This window comes from Lynx rufus, unplaced genomic scaffold (assembly GCF_022079265.1).
Source record: "Lynx rufus isolate CCGP_SWC_20201006 ecotype Redwood Valley unplaced genomic scaffold, mLynRuf1.p SCAF_4, whole genome shotgun sequence".
Lineage (NCBI taxonomy): Eukaryota > Metazoa > Chordata > Mammalia > Carnivora > Felidae > Lynx > Lynx rufus.
The window spans coordinates 42,806,162-42,827,458 of NW_025814856.1; the positions used below are offsets into that span (position 1 = coordinate 42,806,162).

At 37.4% G+C, this 21,297-nt stretch overlaps 1 pseudogene; it reads right to left on the reverse strand.

Moving 5' to 3' along the window:
• Nucleotides 1-1,970: 1,970 nt before the first annotated feature.
• The window catches only part of LOC124523353 (atlastin-1-like), a 135,871-nt pseudogene continuing 116,544 nt past the window's right edge, over nt 1,971-21,297 (reverse strand).

The following is a 21,297-nucleotide window of genomic DNA, read 5'->3' on the forward strand; positions in this document are numbered from 1 at the left end:
TAAAAAAATAATGAAATTGAAAACAAGAAATCAATAGAAAAAGAAAATATCAAACACTGTTTCTTTGAAAAGATTAATAAATTTGAGGAGACTCTAGCCAGGCAAATTAAGAAAAAAAGAAAAGGAAAAGAAACTGTAAGTATCAGAGATGAAGGAGAAGGCAGCACGACATATTCGATGGACATTAAAAAAATATAATAAGAGAATACTGAGACAAACTCTATGGCCACAAGTTTAATTACTTATGAGAAGGACCAGTTCCTTCAAAGATAGAATTCACTAAAGTTTACACAAAAAATAATACATAGTGTGAATAGCCCTATATCTATTAAAGAATACAAAATAATAACTAATAACCTTGCAAAATAGAAAGCACCAATCCTGGATAGGTTCCCTGGTGAATTTTACCACACATTTAAGAAAAAAACATTATATGAATTTTCTATAATATTTTTAGAGGATAGAATCAGAGGGCATACTCCCTAACTCATTTTATAAGAACAGCATTACTCAGATACCTAAACCAAAGACATTACAAGAAAACTACAATATCTCTAATGAATATAGATGCAAAAATTTACAATAAAATGCTGGTAAATCATATCCAAAAATGTACAAAAATAATTCTGCATGATCAACCAATTGGATTTATCCCAGGTGTGCAATGAATTTTCAACAATTGAAAATTATTGTAATCCATCACATCACAGTCTAAAGAAGAAAAATCACATGATCATATCATTAGATGAAGAAAAAGCCTTTGACAAAATCCAATACTCCTTCATGCTTTAAAATTCTCAGTAAACTAGGAATAGAAGAGGACTTCTTCAACTTGATAAAGAAAAAATCGATTAAAAAAAAAAACAACTTGCAGCTAGTATCATATTAAATTTTGAGAGACTTGAAACTTTCCCAGTAACGTAAGTAACAAGGTATGGATATTCCTTCTCACCACTGTTTTTCAGTATTATACTAGAAGTCCCAGATAACGTAGTAAGACAAGAAAAGCAAGCAAAATGTATGCAGAATTTAAAACAAGAAAATAAAGCTGTTTTTCTTTGCAAATAACATGATCATTTATGTAGAAAATCTTAAAAATATACAAAAAGCTTCTTGGGCTGATAAGTGATTATAGCACAGATGCAAGATGCTAGGTTAATATAAAAAAGTTAATTGTGTTCCTATATAGTGGCAGTGAGCAAGTGGTATTTGAAATATAAAAAAATCACAATATAATTTACATTAATGTACAAAAATGAAACAGGTAGAAATCTAACAAAATATGTATACATACATATAAGGAAAACTACACAACTCTAATGGAACCTATCAAAGAATAACTCAATAAATAGATATTCTATGTTCATGGATGTCATCATTCCCAGCTACACTCCCTACTACAAGTTATAGCAATCAGGACAGTGTGATGTTGGCAAAATAAAAGATAAATAGGTCACTGGAACAGAATAGAGACCCAGAATTAGACCCCTGTAAATAGAGTCAACTCATCTTTCACCAAGGCACAGAGAGAAGACAATAGAGCAAGGATTTTCTTTTCAACGGATGGTGCTGAAACAACTCATCACCCATATGCAAAAACATGAATTTCTACACAGACTTAATAACTTCCACAACCTTTAAAAATATGGTTTAATTATAACCCAGTGATAGAATTTAGTAAACTTGAGAACAGAAGTACCAGTGTTGTAGATTGACAAATACTTTAAGTTATGACAGCCTATTTGAACACAAAATCAGGAAATAGCATACTAACAAAATGATACAACCATGTATACATACATCTGCTTATTAAACACTGAAGTAAAAGAACTGTACCATTTTGCAGTCTTCAGAGGTGTTTGGTGTTTTACTCTGTTCTGATAAAAGCAATTTGAATGTTTGCATAGAGATATAAAAACTTAATATTGAACTGAAAATTGGTTACACATCTGCATTTTTAAAAATTTGAATTAAATTTTCTCCTTTGCTGGTGGTTTAGTAGAATCTTACTTTGGAGCAGGAAAACATTGATGATACAGATTTTTTTTATCAGTTGCTGCCATACTATAAAGCTTATAAAAAGGCCAAGTCCCACAAGGGTGTACCTACCTGATCTCTTACAGCACCCAGCTGTTGGTATTCTCCAGAGTAGCAAATATATGCCCTGGAGCACAGGGTGATAAGGGTCAATTCCATTATCATATTGCATAGTTGAGCTGTAATGTCCAAACCAATGAATCTAGTTAAACCAGCAATCGCTCATATGATAAAGATGACAATAAACAGGGTGGTGTGGTATGAGCTGTATGGAAGATATTTTGCTATTATTATGCTTGATAATAGATGTAGAGTTTATGTTTTACTCCCTAACTGCTGCTAATAACAGTAGCTACATTCTTCTTCATATATCTTTTTCACCCTTCAATATAGTTTTACAAATTCTTCCTTAAGCTCCAGATATTTGGTCTGCAAGTCAGTTGGGACCAGAAATGGTTTCTTGTAACCACAAATCTTGTTGTGTTGTATGTGCCTTTACCAGTTGCTATGGACACTAAATTGTTAGTTTCTGCTGTGGCCTATACATGGATTTGGGATTTGGTAATTCTTCACCTTGATAGATTTTTTTTTTTTAATTTTTTTTTTCAACGTTTATTTATTTTGGGGACAGAGAGAGACAGAGCATGAACGGGGGAGGGGCAGAGAGAGAGGGAGACACAGAATCAGAAACAGCCTCCAGGCTCTGAGCCATCAGCCCAGAGCCTGACGCGGGGCTCGAACTCCCGGACCGCGAGATCGTGACCTGGCTGAAGTCGGACGCTTAACCGACTGCGCCACCCAGGCGCCCCCACCTTGATAGATTTTTATATAAACCTTGAAGTAGTCTGCCAGACCTTGGAAACTGATTTTATTCCCTTTGAATTCTTTTTTTCCCTTTATTTACATTTTCTTTCTTTTTTTTTTTTAATATAATTTATTGTCAAATTTGCTAACATACAGTGTGTAAAGTGTGCTCTTGGTTTTTGGGGTAGATTTCTGTGGTTTATCACTTGCATAAAACTCCAAATGTTTATCCCACCAATTGCCCCCATCAATGCTCATCACCCATTTTCCCCTCTCCCACAGTCCCCCATCAACCCTCAAATTGTTCTTTGTATTTAAGAGTCTCTTATGGTTTGCCTCACTCTGTCTCTGTAACCATTTTTTTTCCCCCTTTCTCTTTCCCCCATGGTCTTTTGTTAAATTTCTCAAGATCCACATATGAGTGAAAATATATGATATCTCTCTTTCTCTGAGTTATTTCACTCAGTGTAATACCTTCCAGTTCCATCCACGTTGCTGCAAATGGCCAGATTACATTCTTTCTCATTGCCAAGTAGTATTCCATTGTATATATATAAACCGCATCTTCTTTATCCACTTGTCAGTTGATGGACATTTAGGCTCTTTCCATAATTTGGCTATTGTTGAAAGCACTGCTATAAACATTGGGTACATGTACCCCTATACATTAGCACTGTTGTATCCTTTGGATAAATTCCTAGTAGTGCTGTTGCTGGGTTATAGGGTTAATTCTGTTTTTTAATTTTTTGAGGAAGCTCCACATGGTTTTCCAGAGCAGCTGCACCAGTTTGCATTCCCACTAACAGTGCAAGAGAGTTCCCATTTCTCCACATCCTTGCCAGCATCTGTAGTTTCCTGATGTGTTCATTGTAGCCACTCTGACTGGCGTGAGGTGGTGTCTCAGTGTGGTTTAGATTTGTATTTCCCTGATGATGAGTGACGTTGAGCATCTTTCCATGTGCCTGTTGGCCATCTGGATGTCTTCTTTGGAAAAGTGTCTATTCATGTCTTCCACCCATTTCTTCACTGGATTATTTGTTTTTCAGGTGCTGAGTTTAGGAAGTTCTTTATAGATTCTGGATACTAACCCTTTATTTCATATGTCATTTGCAAATAACTTTTCCTGTTCCGTCAGTTGCCTTTTACTTTTGTTGATTGTTTCCCTTGCAGTGCAGAAGATTTTCATCTTGATGAGGTCCCAATAGTTCATTTTTGCTTTTAATTCCCTTGCTTTTGGATATGTGTCAAGCAAGAAATTGCTGCAGCTGAGGTCAAAGAGGTTGTTGCCTGCTTTCTCTTCTAGGGTTTTGATGGCTTCCTGTCTCACACTAAGGTCTTTCATCCATTTTGAGTTTATTTTTGTGAATGATGTAAGAAAGTGGTCTAGTTTAATTCTTCTGCATGTTGCTATCCAGTTCTCCCAGCACCATTTGCTAAAGAAACTGTCTTTTTTTCCATTGGATATTCTTTCCTATTTTGTCAAAGATTAGTTGGCTATACATTTGTGGGTCCAATTCTGGAGTCTCTCTTCTATTCCATTGGTCAATGGGTCTGTTTTTCTGCAGTACCATACTATCTTGATGATTACAGCTTTGTAGTAGAGGCTAAAGTCTGGGATTGTGATGCCTCCCGCTTTGGTTTTTTCTTTTGGTATTACTTTGGCTATTGAGGGTCTTTTGTGGTTCCATACAAATTTTAGGATCGTTTATTCTAGCTTTGAGAAGAATGCTGTTGCAATTTTGATTGGGATTGCATTGAATGTGTAGATTGCTTTGGGTAGTATCGACATTTTAACAATATTTATTCTTCTAATCCATGAGCATGGAATATTTTTCCATTTCTTTGTGTCTTCAATTTTCTTCATAAATTTTCTATAGTTTTCAGTATACAGATCTTTTACATATTTGGTTAGGTTTATTCCTAGGTATTTTTTGGTTCTTGGTGTAATTGTAAATGTCATCAATTTCTTGATTTCTCTTTCTGTTGTTTCATTATTTGTGTATAGAAATGCAACAAATTTCTGTACGTTGATTTTGCACCCTGCAATTTTGCTGAATTCAAATATCAGTTCTAGCAGCCTTTTGGTGGAGTCTTTTGGGTTTTCCATGTAGAGTATCGTGTCATCTGTGAAAAGTGAAAGTTTGACTTCTTTGCCAGTTTTGATGCCTTTTATTTCCTTTTTTTGTCTAATTGCTGACGCTAGGAATTCCAACACTATGTTAAACAACACTGGTGAGAGTGGACATCCCTGTCGTATTCCTGATCTCAGGAGGAAAGCTGTTAATTTTTCTTCATTGAGGATGATATTAACTGTGGGCTTTTCATATATGGTTTTTATGATGTTTAGATATGTTCCTTCTGTTCCAACTTTCTTGAGGGTTTTTACCAAGAAAGGATGCTGGGTTTTGTCAAATGCTTTTTCTGCATCTATTGATGGGATAATATGTTTTTTATGGTTTCTTTTACTAATGTGATGTATCACATTGGTTGATTTGTGAATATTGAACTAGCCCTGTAGCCCAGAATGAATCCCACTTGATCGTGGTGAATAATTCTTTTTCTCTGCTTTTGAATGTTATTTGCTGGTATCTTGTTGAGAAATTTTGCATCCATGTTCATGAGGGATATTGTAATTCTCCTTTTTTTGTGGGGTCTCTTTCTGGTTTGGAATCAAGGTAATGCTGGCTTCATAGAATGAGTCCAGCATTTTTCCTTCCATTTATATTTTTGGAATAACTTGAGAAGGGTAGGTATTAACTCTGCTTTAAATGTCTGGTAGAATTCCCCAGGTTAGCCATCTGGGCCAGTACTCTTATTTGTTGGGAGATTTCTGATAACTGATTCAATTTCTTGACTAGTTATGGGTCTGTTCAAATTTTCTATTTCTTCTTATTTGAGTTTTGGTAGCGTGTGGGTGTCTAGCAATTTGTCCATTTCTTCCAGGTTGGCCACTTTGTTGGCATATAATTTTTCATAGTATTCTCTGAGGGATTGATTGTGATAAATCCATTTTCATTCATGATTTTTATCAGTTGGGCCTTCTCTATTTTCTTTTTGAAAACTCTGGCAAGTGGTTTATCAATTTGTTTATTTTTTTCACAAACAAGCTCTTAATTTCATTGATCTGTTCTGGTTTTTCTTCCTTCCTTCCTTCCTTCCTTCCTTCCTTCCTTCCTTCCTTCCTTCTCTTTTTTTGTATTCTGTATTTATTTCTGCTCTGATCTTCATTATTTTTCTTCTGCTGCTATCCTTGGGGTTTCTGTGTTGCTCTGCTTCTAGTTCCTTCAGGTGTGCTGTTAGATTTTGTATTTGGGAGTTTTCTTGCTTCTTGAGATAGGCCTGGATTACAATGTATTTTCCTCTTAGGACTGCTTTGCTGCATCCCAAAAGGTTTGGACTGTTGTGTTTTCATTTTCATTTGTTTCCATATATTTTTAAATTTATTCTTCAATTTCTGGTTGACCCATTCATTCTTCAGTAGGATGTTCTTCAACCTCCATCCATTTGGAGGTTTTATAAACTTTGCTCTGGTTGATTTCAAGTTTCATAGCATTGTGATCTGAAAATGTGCATGGTATGGCCTCAATTCTTTTATATTTATTGAGGGCTGTTTTGTGACCTAGTATGTGATCTATCTTGGAGAATGTTCCATGTGCACTCGAGAAGAATGTGTATTTGGTTGTTTTAGGATAAAAAGTTCTGAATATATCTGTCAAGTCCATCTGGTCCAGTGTATCATTCAGGGTCACTGTTTCTTTATTGATTTTCTGTCTGGATGATCTGTCCCCTGCAATTAACACATTCTTACCAGGCGTGGAGGGGTGTGGTTTGGTGTAGGCAGGTTCCACCTCCACTGGGGGCTCCTTGTCTAGTGCCCTGAGGCCCCACCTTGTTGGTGATGGGGAGAAAAATGGCGACACCCCAGTCTCCCTTCCATGGACCAGGTGTCCCAAACCACTCTGTTTAGGCTGTCTTCACAGTGCTGTGGCCACAAATGAGGCAGTTTGTCCCACTTTGCTGACTCCCCCAATGTCCTAAAGAATTGAACCCCAATGTCTTAAAGAATCCCACTGCAGGTTCCCTGGTTTCAGGGAAAAGCCATCCCACTTCACAGTGCTGCATGCGTGGTTTGTCCTGCTCCACTCACTCTCGCACCTCGCTGGCAATCGGGTGGGGTTTAAACCCCAATGTCTTAGAGTATCCCATTCTGTGTGCCCCAGTACTGGGGAGTGCCACTCCACAAGGCTGATATTTTGCATCTGGCTGGCAGGAGCAGGCAGTCTTTGTCCTTTGAACAGATATATACCTTCTTCCCACAGCACTCCAGGAAGGGGATCACTTTTTCCCACTGCAGACTGTGCCTGTGAACTGGTTACTGAGCCCGGGGCTGGCTTATCTCTTCCCCAGGTGTGTGAACTGGGCAGCTGGCCCCAACCTGGAGGAAGCCCCACAGTTAGAGATTGGATCTTTCTCTGTCCGGTAGGAGGTTTTTCTCTTGTGCAGACACAATCCTGCCCTTCCTCCGCCTCTCTTTCTATTCCCTTTGTCTCTCTATAGAAGGGGATCTCTCCCCTCTGTGTCTATGCAGCCCATTTTATCTCTCCCGGTTCAAAATCACGTACCTATGGCCCAGCAGGTTGTCCCTGTGTGTCCCTTGAGATGTCTTTGTCCCTCGGAAGCCTGGACTGTTGGAATTCAAAGTCCTTTGGCCTCAACACTGCTGTGTTTGGGGGACAAGGGAACTTGGGTCTCCCTACTTCTCCACCATGTTGGATCTTTCCACCCTTTGATTTCTTTAAAATCTAGGCTCTCAGGACTAAGGCATACAAGAAATCTGTGTTTTCAAGTTTTGATGAATTCATCTATTTCTTTAAATTTTCTATCAAAGTATGGATTGGTAGCTATTAAACCAAGATGAGGTAGCAGAAAACAGTATGTTTTCAAACACAGTAGATGTGTTTTCAAACATTCTGTAGTTATTCATGTTGGTTCTCTGAAAACTTGAGGAAGTTTTCCAAAAATCTGGTGCCACCATCAGCTTCCCCAAATTCATGCGGGGAACTTTAGTTCTCAAAGAAATAATATCAGGCCTTGAAATGGCTTCAGGAATATTCCCCCGTCAGGAATGTTTCCCAGCCATACTCATCAAAAAGCTGGAGATTCTGAAGATCATTCTCTTAGACATTTTAGAATTGGTTATATACCTGTATTAAGCTGATCATTTTGCTGAGGGCAAATACTGTGGATGAATCTTTCAAATTGACTGTCAAAGGTTCCCTGAGCATCTATCAATAACACTGCAACCATTTTACCATCAGGCTTATTGAAAAGGAAGACGACGACTCCATATCTCAATTATTGTGCTCTCTCGTTAGACCTCTCTGTGAAAAACCAGTCAGTGGTTCATTATAATGTCCAATCCAATGAACTAATACCTGATTGTACATGTATTTCAACATGAACTCTTTCAGAAATGATTTTCCTTTCATAATGCTCCAGCAACAGATACAGCAATAATCTCTGTGACCCTGAAAGCCTCCAGGGGAAGCACTTGATTTAGTGTGATCTCATCTATCTCAGAGGAATGGTCATCTTTGACAGTGAAGACTTGGACTGGTCCTACAGTGACAGAACATCACCACCATCAGTGTTCAGACCACCATGGCCAGAAATTATAGGGACTAAAACAGCTCAGGTGGATTTTCAGGAAAAACAATAACAACAACAACAATAATATATGAGTATAGCTCAGAAGAGGAGGATCCAGTGGAAAAGGCAGGACTTTTCACAAAAATTAACGCACAATGGATTCAAGACCTAAGTGTAAACAACAACAACAACAGCAATAACATAAAAATCCTAGAAGTTAACATACAGGAAAATATAGATGATTTTGAGTTTGACAATGACTTTTTAAATTCAAGGATGAAAGCATAATCCAGGAAAGCAAAAAAAAAAAAATAATTGGTAAACTGGAATTCAATAAAATGAAAAATTTCTGCTTTGCAAAATACATTGTCAAGAGAATGAAAAGAACAGTGACTGGGGGGAAAAATTTCCAAAGGATGTGTCTAATAAACGATTGTTATACAAAGTATGCAAAGAACTCTTAAAACTCAACAATAAGACTGGGGTACCTGGATGGCTCAGTTGGTTGAGCATCCGACTTTGGCTTAAATTATAATCTCACCGTTCATGAGTTCATGCCCTGTGTCTGGCTCTGTGTTGACAGTTTAGAGCCTGGAACCTGCTTCAGATTCTCTCTCTCTCTCTCTCTCTCTCTCTCTCTCTCTCTCTCTGCCCCTCCCCCAATGCTCCCTTTCTCAAATAAACATTAAAATTTTTTTCAAACATTAAAACAAACCTCAGCAATAAGAAAATAAACAACCTGATATAAAAACATGCCAGAGACCTTAATAGATAGCTCACCAAAGAAGATAGATGGATGACAAATAAGCATAAGAAAAGATGCTCCACATTGTGTATAATTAAAGTAATGCAAGTTCAGACAGCAATGAGATACCACCGCATACCTGGTAGAATGGCCAAACTCCAGAACACTGACAACACCAAATACTGGCAAGGATATGAGGTAACAGAAACTTAGATTCATCACTGTTGGGAATGTAAAATGGCACAGCTACTATGCCAAACAATTTGGTTGTTTCTTAAAAACTAAACATATTGTTACCATACGATCCACCAGTCATACTGCTTGGTATTTACCAAAAGAAGTTGAAATCCTATGTCCACACAAAAACATGCACTTGAATGTTTATGCTATTTCTATTCATAATTGCTAAAACTTGTAACAACATTGACATCCCTTTGTAAGTGAATGGATAAAGTAGGTACATCTAGATGATGGAATGTTACTCACTAAAAAAGAAGTGAGCCATCAAGCCATGAAAAGACATGGAAGAAAATTAAATATATTACTAGGTAAACAAACCTGAGAAGACTACATACTGTGTGTTACTAACTGTATGACATTCGGGGTAAGGCAAAACTATGGAGACAGTGAAATGATCAGTGGTTGCCAGGGGTTAGAGAAGAGGGGATAAATAGAGTGTTAAAAATTCAGTGAAACTATTCTGTTTGATACTATAACGGTAGATACATGTTATGTGCCTTTGAATCCAAAGAATGCTCATGCCCAATGCCAGAAGTGAACCCTAATGTAAACTATGGGCTTTGGATAATAATGATGTACAATTCATCACTTGTAATAAATGCACCTCTTTGGTGGAGGATGCTGACAATGGGGGAGGCTATACATGTGTGGGGGAAGGAAGCTTATAGAAAAATTTCTGTACTTTCCACTCAGTTTTGCTTTGAACTTAAAACTGCTCTAAATATAAAGTCCATTAAAAACAAAAGTCTGCCGGGGCGCCTGGGTGGCGCAGTCGGTTAAGCGTCCGACTTCAGCCAGGTCACGATCTCGCAGTCTGTGAGTTCGAGCCCCGCGTCAGGCTCTGGGCTGATGGCTCAGAGCCTGGAGCCTGTTTCCGATTCTGTGTCTCCTTCTCTCTCTGCCCCTCCCCCGTTCATGCTCTGTCTCTCTCTGTCCCAAAAATAAATAAACGTTGAAAAAAAAAAAGTTTAAAAAAAATAAAAAAAAAAACAAAAGTCTGCCAAATCTAGAAGAGAGAGCATGGCCATGTCAACACTTTGATTTTGGCCTTCTAGCTCTGGAACTCTGAAAGGATAAATTTCTGTAGTTTTCTTTGGGCCACCTATTTTGTGTTATTTTTTCATAGTTTTGTTATAGTAGCCCTAGGAAACTAAGAATAAGCATAGATAAGTTATCCTGGATGGTTTGGTAATTCTCACCTACAAATATATCTGTCATGATGATGATGATGATAAGGATGATGATAATGATGATTGTTGGGAAATAGGTTCAAGAATTCCTTATACTTACATAAGTATACATATTACATAACTTACACATGCAAGTTAAAGATTACTGTCTGATTGTTTTCTCCACATTCACATGTGTAAGATCTTGTTTTCTTCGTGTCCACCATGTGTATCAGATCTTGTGAGCTCAATAAATATGGAGACAAATCCGTGTTTGGGGCTGTCCCAGACATTAGCCTCTCTTGTATTTAATTTTGCATCTGCTCTCTTGCTGGACAAGAGAGGACTCCAGACTAATCGTCTGCGACAGATGATGATGATTTAATGTAGGGTGGGGTGGAATGTTGCAATGGAAAACATGCCTTTACCATTCCAATTTACTTTATATTAATCTGTTCAAAGTTTCTGTTTGAATATTTGATGAAATTGTTATGTCATCTCGTTTCATTACATATTTATTAATAGAATATCAGTAGCAATGATAATGACCTCTTTTTGTTTAGCAGTTCTTCCTTTAGCTTATCTTTCCTGATAAATTTTCTCATATACAGCAAGGAGAAACAAGGGACATTCTTAACACTTTGGATGGAAAATGTTTAGGCAAAATTCTTTAGCACATTTTTTGTCTTACACATTACTACAGGCAACCATATTGCTGAGCTCAATTTTTGCATAAGATTTTCTTCATTTTCCTTTAAGTCTTTGTGTTCTAGGCACTTTAAACTTTTACCAGCATTCTGCTTGCTTCCAAAGTCATTCTCCTATTTTAGAATTTGTGTCATTGTAGCATCCCATTTCTTACATGCTGAATTTAGTTACGTATTATTTCATGAAAAAATGATCACAAATTTAGTAGCTTAAAACAACAAACATTTATTATTTTGCTGCGGTTGGATAACTCACTCCCTTGTCATATGGCCCTCTCTGTTGGCTCTGAGTATCTTCACAACATGGCAGCTAGCTTGCTTCCCTCAGGAAGAATGATCCAAAGGACAGGACCTAACGTCATTTTCAAGTGATATGCCATCACCTCTGCTGTATTCTATAGTCACACAGATGAATCCTAGTACCATGTAGGAGATGACTTCTTAAGGGTCTAGAAGCAAGAGTTGGGATAAGGGAATCTTTGGGTCTAGCTCCTACAGCTATTAAGATATAATCTCCATCAACACCATAGCGATTGGGCTTTGTCAAGATTATTAACATGAAGTCTGCTGGATCTTCATCTAATAGTGGTCAGTTGAAATGAATACATTGAGATTTATTATGTAATAGGAATTTCTGCAATTTGATTGTGTGGGTAATTGGTCCTTATAATCAAAACTAACATATAAATGATTTAAAAATCTGTATCAATATGAGGTTTCACTTATAATATATTCCAACTATCCTGACACTTGAGGAAAACATTATAATGAAGATCATTTTTATAAGTGGCATCTTCTTAATCTTGGTTTCAAATGAAGCAAAAAATGGTATTGAAGGCCTTATTTGGACTAATGGTACAGTCCAGTTATTTCAATTAGAGTCATCCAGCTACTAGTGAGCTGACTGTATTATTGGAACAGTCCCTTTAAACTACTGACCAAGTCTTGCCAGGCTCGGCAGGCAGCATCTAATGTGATTACCCCCTAATGTGTTACAGCGGTTAGGAAGTCTATAAAACAATTTTAACAGGGTTTAGAAATACCACTTCTATAAAATGGGCAGACATAAAGTTAACTCTTTAACACATTTCATTAAGAGAAAAGTGTTTACTTTCCTCTCTGCAAACAATCCACTCATGAATCTGGAAAGTATCACCTGAGAATGCTACTGAAGTCAATAAGATCAAATAGAATAATGACAGGTATTGTGATGGAAATTCTACAAATTCTACTCCAAAATATATTCCCCTATAAGAGCTGCTATAAACTATGCTTGTATTTAGCCATCTTGGCAGAAGATTTAAAAAGAAAAGACACATTCACAGCTATGCAATTAGAGGAGAATCACACCAGCAATTAGTTGTAGAGTAGGTGTTACTTCTATGTTAGCATCTATTTTCAGTTATTTATGCTTTGGCTTTTTTCGTTGTTTCTTTCTTTCTGTGAGAGTTTGCCGTCAAACAGCACTGTCTGAGTTCATCTGTGATAGAGTCCCCGAATGCTCATGTTAGGAGGAATTTTAACCTAACCTTGCCAATTTCTGTTTAAGACTTTTTTTCCCCTTTGAATCAATTGAGGTTTACTTCTGGAATTTGAAGCCTCTTCTGAACTTAAATAGCTTTAGTGAAAGAACTCATTACCATCTGAGGGAGGACTTTCTACAACAAATCAACATGGTCAGTTATTCCTCAACTGGAGACTCAGTTTATCCACCTGAGTTTCTAAATGTTGACATAAACTCTACCTGTGTTAACATTTAGCCCGAGTCTCATTCCTTTTTCACAAGACAGTCCTTTAAATATTTATGATAGACCTTTTTGCCTTTTTGTAAGTGGAGTCACCTCATGAAACTGAAGAATACCATCATATTTTGACTTGCTTAATCAGGTTATCATTGATTTTCTTACGACAGGATTATATTTTTGTTTTTGTTTTTGTTTTTATTCTTTGTGCCCTTACAACATCAAGAAGCTGCTTGAGAGGGGCGCCTGGGTGGCGCAGTCGGTTAAGCGTCCGACTTCAGCCAGGTCACGATCTCGCGGTCTGTGAGTTCGAGCCCCGCGTCGGGCTCTGGGCTGATGGCTCAGAGCCTGGAGCCTGTTTCCGATGCTGTGTCTCCCTCTCTCTCTGCCCCTCCCCCGTTCATGCTCTGTCTCTCTCTGTCCCAAAAATAAAGAAACGTTGAAAAAAAAATTTTTTAAAAAAATTAAAAAAAAAAGAAGCTGCTTGATTGCTGTATTTTTACATATCGTGAGAGATTTGGTCCTGGTGCCAATGACATTGAAGGGATAGCTTTAGTCAAAAAATTTTGGTAGTCTTCTACTACAATATACTTCTTAACCCATGGTGGCACATGGGGATGGCTGAATGAAATAATCTTGACAGTTTGCATGGTAATGGAAAACTGATGAGGGCAGATGTTGATTTGCAGAGTCATGAAATATAAGATCAAGAGGAAAGTCAAATCACATGTGAAGAATGTAGCTTTTTAAGGAATTGACATATCCAGAGTGATGCCAAAATGAGACAGGAAATTAAGATGGGGACTCTGTAAGTTAAATAGTATATATGCACATATATTGGCATTGAAAAGCAGTTACTAACTTTTACAGTTACAAGAATCTGAGTAGTACTATTTGAGAATGTTGGGGACATTTTGGGGACATTTCTTCAATAGTTGAATGAGGGGCGCCTGGGTGGCGCAGTCGGTTAAGCATCCGACTTCAGCCAGGTCACGATCTCGCGGTCCGTGAGTTCGAGCCCCGCGTCGGGCTCTGGGCTGATGGCTCAGAGCCTGGAGCCTGTTTCCGATGCTGTGTCTCCCTCTCTCTCTGCCCCTCCCCCGTTCATGCTCTGTCTCTCTCTGTCCCAAAAATAAATAAACGTTGAAAAAAAAAATTAAAAAAAAAATAGTTGAATGAGAACCTGGGGTAACAATGCATGTTTAATTCATCCAACATTCAGTCACCAGGCATTTATCTCTTCCTTCTTTTGAGACAGGAAATGTTTTGGTAGCATGTTTTGGGTACACAATGCACAATTTTAGACAATGGCATAACCACAAATTTATTAAAGTACTACGATGATCATAAAGAAGGCACAGTATGCTGATTTTGAAGTTCCAAGAGGGCTTTATATCTAAACTATTTTATTGACTAGAAAATACATTTTATAATAATGATTATAAAAGTTTTATGAGATTGTTTTATGGTGTACATTTTTTATAACTTTAAAAATACCAATGAGAACTTGCATTTGCCAGCTTTTCTAGGGTTTGCATCCAGCGACTAGACCCTAATTTATATTTTACTTGCTCTAATTGGTTCTCCTCCAGATTCTTTGCTCTGGGTAAAATTTCAGATGTCACTGGAAGGGCAATCTGTAAGAATGTCATAGAAATGCAGAACTTTTCATGTAATCCAACTGAGTAGAGCCAGGCTAATCCTGTCAGTGAACTTTGTAAACAGAAAGTAGTGTATGTTAAATTTCTCAAGGACCATAGTAGTGAGGTGAGGCTACTAGGTTCATACTATAGAACTAAAAGCAAAGCACTGAAAAGGATTGCATTTTATAAGCCCCAAATAATAGCCACCAGCAGGAGTGATAATATAGTTTTTAATGGGAAAAAAACCAACTTGTTTAGGAAAAAAGATATGTTTGTTTTGTTAACAGAGCTACTAGATATTATAAGAGTTGCTAAATGTTATTCTAGAATCCCCTTTAAAAATCATATTGTAGGGGCATCTGGGTCGCTCAGTCAATTGAGCAGCTGACCGTGGCTCAGGTCATGATCTTATGGTTCATGGGTTCAAGCCCCGCATCAGGCTCTATGATGACAGCTCAGAGCGTAGAGTCTGCTTCAGAGTGTCTCCCTCTCTGCCCTTCCCTTCTTGCACTCTGTCTCTCTCTCAAAAATAAATAAACATTTAAAAAGTTAAAAAAATCATATTATAACAGACTTCCATTTCCAGAAACATAGAATAGACATACTTTCTACTTTTCTTCCCTTTAAGTAAAGCCAAAAACCCTGGACATTTTATAGAAAATAAACATTAGACTCTGAAAGTGGAGGGAAGAAGGCAGACTGGCTGAGGATCTTGGGACCCAGGGGAAAACACGGTGGTGAATTCCTTGGTTTTCTTTTTTTTAAAATTACATTTGTGTTTATTTGTTTATTTCATCTTTTTTTTTTTAATTCAAACTCAACATACAGTGTAGTCTTGGTTTCAAGAGTAGAACACAGTGATTCATCTCTTACATATGACACCTAATGCTTATCCCAAAAAGTGCCCTTCTTAAAGCCCTTCAGCCATTTAGCCCATTCCCTCACCTCACCTCTCCTTCAGCAACCCTTCATTTGTTCTCTGGATTTGAGTGTTTCTTACGGTTTGCTCCTACTCTGCTTTTATCTTGTTTTTCCTTCCCTTCCCCTATCTGTTGTGTTTCTCAAATTCCACATATGAGTGAAATCATGTAATACTTGTCTTTCTCTAACTGACTCATTTCGCTTAGCCTTGGGCTTTCTTTATGAATCTCACCAGTGAGACTTAGAGGTAAAGAAGCCAATCCAGGAAGGTCAGCAATCCAGGGGGCTGGGGGAGGAATAGCTAATTAGAATCCTTCTCTCTCAGGCCAGAGGAGTAGTAAAAGGAGAGCCTAACAAGAAAGAAAACTTTTAAGTTGGTCAGACACCACCAGAAAGACTGTAGTCCCACCCCCACCAGCAAAAGCCAAGCAGGGAGCCTAGACCACTACCTTATGAGGTAGTAATGAGGTTCTCTGACCCCCACCAGGGTAGTGTCAGAGGAGATAAAGTAGGAAATTGAATCTCTCATCCATGTCAGGCAGTAATGAGCTTCTTTCTCCCACTGTAGTCAGTGGAGACAATGCATGGAACCTGGACTTCCACTGCAAACCTGTGGTTTTAAAAAAGACTGGAGTAGATGTTCATTTACTTTGTTTTCCTTCCACACGTCACTTGGACCATAAAGATCTCCTGGTTTTTGTTTTTTTCTTATTTTTTAAAGAATTTTAAAATATAATTTATTATTAAATTGGCTTTTATACAACACCCATTGCTCATCCCAACAAGTGCTCTCCTCACTGCCCATCACCCATTTTTCTCTCTTCCCCACCCCCCATCAACCCACAGTTTATTGTCTGTATTTAAGAGTCTCTTATGGTTTGCCTCCTTCCCTCTCTGTTTGTATCTTTTGTTTTCCTCTTCCCTTCCCCCTTGGTCTTCTATTAAATTTCTCAAGATCCACATATGAGTGAAAACATATGGTATCTGTCTTTCTCTGCCTGACTTATTTTGCTTAGCATAATACCCTCCATTTCCATCCACGTTGCTGCAAATGGCAGGATTTCAATCTTTCTCATTGCCACGTAGTATTCTATTGCATATATAAACCACATCTTTATCCATTCACCAGTTGTTAGACATTTAGGCTGTTTCCATAAATTCGCTATTGTTGAAATTGCTGCTCTAAACATTGGAGTACATATGCTGCTATGCATCAGCACTCCTGTATCTCTTCGGCAAATTCCTAGCAGTGCTATTGCTGGGTCATAGGGTAGTTCTGTTTTTAGTTTTTTGAGGAACCTCCACACTGTTTTCCAGAGTGGCTGTACCAGTTTGCATTCCCACCAACAGTGCAAGAGGGTTCCCATTTCTTCACATCCTCTTCAGCATCTATAGTCTCCTTATTTGTTCATTTTAGCCACTCTGACTGGCATGAGGTGGTATCTCAGTGTGGTTTAGATTTCTATTTGCCTGATGACGAGTGACATTGAGCATCTTTTCATATTTCTGTTGGCCATCTGGATGTCTTTGGAAAAGTGTCTGTTCATGTCTTCTGCCCATTTCTTCACTGGATTAATTGTTCTTCAGGTATGGAATTTGGTGAGTTCTTTATAGATTTTGGATACTAACCCTTTATCTGATAGGTCATTTGCAAATATCATTTGCCATTCTGTCAGTTGCCTTTTAGTTTTGTTGATTGTTTCCTTTGCAGTGCAAAGGATAAGTGCAAGCTTTTTATCTTGATGAGATCCCAGCCTTGTATATACAGATGAATTCTGTGGAGATCTTAAAAATCTCAATCTCCCAGCTGCACTTCAGACCAATTACAGTAGAGGGTGTAACCCAGGTGTTATCATTTACGTCTTCCATGGCATTTTGATGCACAGCTCCTGTTGAAGATCACTGCTTAGATGTTCTCTAAAATACCTCCTGTTTCATTAATTCTAAGATGCTTAGAATTCTCACATTGATTCTCCTAAAGATTGGAGAGGTTCAGTAAATTGTGTGTAATTATATATGGGGACCTGGGATTGATGCAGAAGCATTAATTTTGGACCTCTGCTTGCTGAGCTGAACAAATCATACCAACTCTTTAGGTGTCTACCCAATCTAACAGACAACACTCACACCCAGAAAAAAAAAAAGTATCACAGATTAATCTTATTTCTAGGGCAAATATTTTATGTAACCCAGGAAAGTCATTTTCTTATTCTGGGTCTCATTTTCTTTTTCCATCTATTACTCAACAGTACGTACATACATTGAGATACTCATGTCAGATAGTTGTGATAAAGACAGTACCAGAAAATCAAAATAAAAGTATACAAAAATAAAAACCTACTATGAAAACATAAAAGGGCTTATGACTTCCACTTCAAATTCAGAAAGGTGGTCACAAATTTGAAATTCTTTTTTTTTAAAATTTTTTTTTTTTTTTTTTTCAACGTTTATTTATTTTTGGGACAGAGAGAGACAGAGCATGAATGGGGGAGGGGCAGAGAGAGAGGGAGACACAGAACCGGAAACAGGCTCCAGGCTCTGAGCCATCAGCCCAGAGCCCGATGCGGGGCTCGAACTCACGGACCGCGAGATCGTGACCTGGCTGAAGTCGGACGCTTAACCGACTGCGCCACCCAGGCGCCCCTCAAATTTGAAATTCTTATTGCAATGCTTAAGTAAGAAACTTGTGCCCCTAGTCACTCTCCAAGGTCCAGATTACATGTCTCTGGTGAATCACAAGGTTGATAACTGCAAGTTTTATTGGTTCAATAACTAGCTATGAAAAGGCCTGCAATGGTCAGGAGCCAGTAGCAGAACTCAGAGCCCAACAGTTTCTGTTATTTGTGTTCATACTTGTTCATTCTCTAGAGAAGGTCAGAATATTCTATACAAAACTGTGTTCAGTTCTCAAGTGTGAAACTTCCATGACTGGAAACACATCAAGGCATTTTGACAGCAGATAACTTTTTACCTCCTCTCTGAGGGATTCCTGTTCAGAACAAAAATGTAATATAGCTCAGAGTGTTATCAGAGCCATTATAAAATCCACTTGGGCATTCTGAGATTCATGCTTAATGCCTTTTTATAATTTGTGAGAATGTGTGCAGAGTCCTTATAGCATGCTAATAACATTGTATTATGCCGCCGTGCAGAACCACATTTCCCACTTACATAAGGACAAAGCTATGATGTCGAAGGCAAAGATGAAGACGAGAACTGCAAGTTAAAAAACAAGGCTTAATAGAGGCCATTGATGACTTGGGGGTAGAGTGATAAAAATTAAAAATATTAAAAACGTTTAGGCCTGTCTTAGAATGATATTCAAGCTGCATTGTCAAGGCAAGCTTAAAAGAAAAACAAAAACAAGAAACAAACATTGTGTGAGATGTTTATTGACTTGCTGTAGGAAAAGACATTGAAATCAGTATATATTCCAAAAAGTGAAGTGTCTACTAAAATAGGCAGCCCGAGTTAGAACATCACCCATCTTCCATATGTGTGTGTTTTCCTTCCTCAAAAATATTACCTTTATAAGACAGAGACAACTTAAGCTGAAACAAATTTCTTGTGTCAACTGGACTTCAGTTTTATGACTTTGTCCTGAAGAATGAAATCAGACCTAAGTACTCGCTTTTGTTTTGTGACATTGCCCCTAATTTATTTAAATTTGATCATGTCACTTGGAGTTTAGTAAGGTCAGTAATGAATCTATATGTGTTTCAATAATAGATTGATATGCTGATAATGAGAATGCGTCCTAAAGTGAAAGAAATTTCAGATGGACATTAAACATGCTGTTTTCTGATACTTACGAAACGGTGTTTCTTTCATAGAAGTAATGATGAGAATGGCATGGTTACGTGAAGAATAGAATGCAGAATAAGTGAAGAGTAAATCATCATCTATTTCATAAACAAAAACCAGGATTGATGATAAGTAAATCCATGATACTTGAGTTTTACTTTTGAAAGGAATATAAAATGTTACAACTGTCTCAGGAATTCACGTAGACACTCAGTAGGACTTGAGAGAGAAATAATAATTATACAAGATAGTGTTTTATTGGGTAAATGTTTCTTTGTTGAACTGTTATACCTGAGTGAGAAATAATGGCACCTGTTTTGTTTATATTCATTATTGTCTACTTTGAGGTGGCATCGTGCCAGCATTGTAGGGAAAACCTGGTGATTATTCTCTAAATTGCATCCATTATATTATGAAATCACCTCTTCTACTACGTTTTATGAATGACTAAAGAAACTTCAAGTCTTTAAAAATGATTTATATAATCTAATCATTCATGTAAAATTAATTCTAATAATTTGTATGAGTGTTTCAGGTCATTTTGGAATAATTAGCCATTGTTGAGGGTTTTTTCCCCATCAATTAAACTAATTGCTTTTCACATAGGTGTAAATTGAATATCGATCCCTATTTTTTTAGACTCACTTGCATAAGCAAATTATGCCTAATTACCAGCTTACCACATCATTACACAGTTATCATCAATTATACAAAAATATAGTGTACTAGACTAATGAATTCTTTGTCATGTTTTGAAGGGCTTTTTAATTGTAATTCTTGAAACAATGTTGTCATTAAAAAAAATTAAACACCATGTTTAAACCCATAACACAATAAAGCACATTATTAGTTAACGAATATACCAGCTCCTGCCTACATAGTCATTAATCTTAGAATATAGAGAATTCCTTGAAACAAGTTGAAAGAACCTCATTATTGCTATTAAATATAGTGAATTTACACAAGCAAATATTAGACTCTGTTGGTTCTAAATGTGTTTTCGTTCAATCCTTGCTGTTTCCGGTATTTATTTCTTTTCTAACTGATGAAAAATCTCTGAGAAGATCTGAAGAAGTGGGGAATTTCAATGAATCGCCAATAGAGAACAGAGTGTCATTTTAAAAAGTCAGAAGATAAAAGAACTTTATTCATCATTCATTCCATACAATGCATTATTGTCTTCTGGTGGTTTTTTCTGAGTACTTTGATTCACTATTTTCCAGATTAGGTCCTTTAGAAAAACACAAAAAGACATGAAAATAAATAATGCCAAAATTCTCCTTGTGGATTTCTACACCATATGATGTCATTGTCACACATTAGTTCTTCATAGAGACTGAAGGTAAAACCAAAAAGCTATATGTATTAAAGTGCTTTTTATATGTGGGAGTATGATCTCATTATGAAAGGCCTATTTTAATACTTAGACCTCCTGCTAATAAAATCATACACATATGTGCCACTTTTTATTGGCGATGCCTTGGTGGAAGGCAGAGTTCTCTCAGTTGGATGCAGTGTTGTGCAGTGTGGGTTTCCTAAGTCTGTGTCTTCAGGAACAAAGAGAAGCAGAGGATGAGAAAAGCTTCTGAATGATTCTGTTGCTTAAAACTGGTAGACAGTAGGTCTTGAAGGACCTCTGGGCATTGTGAGGGTCAGTCTTTTATTTGCTCTGTATACCTAACTTTTCTCTTGTCATTGAGATGGGGAAGGGAAGGAGGGAGACAAGTAAACGTCGCTTTACTTTTTTGTGCCTTTTTGATACCAAAATGGGATGATATTTAAAAAAACATTTAGGTTTGGGGTCTCTGGGTGGCTTAGGTGGTTGAGCATCAGACT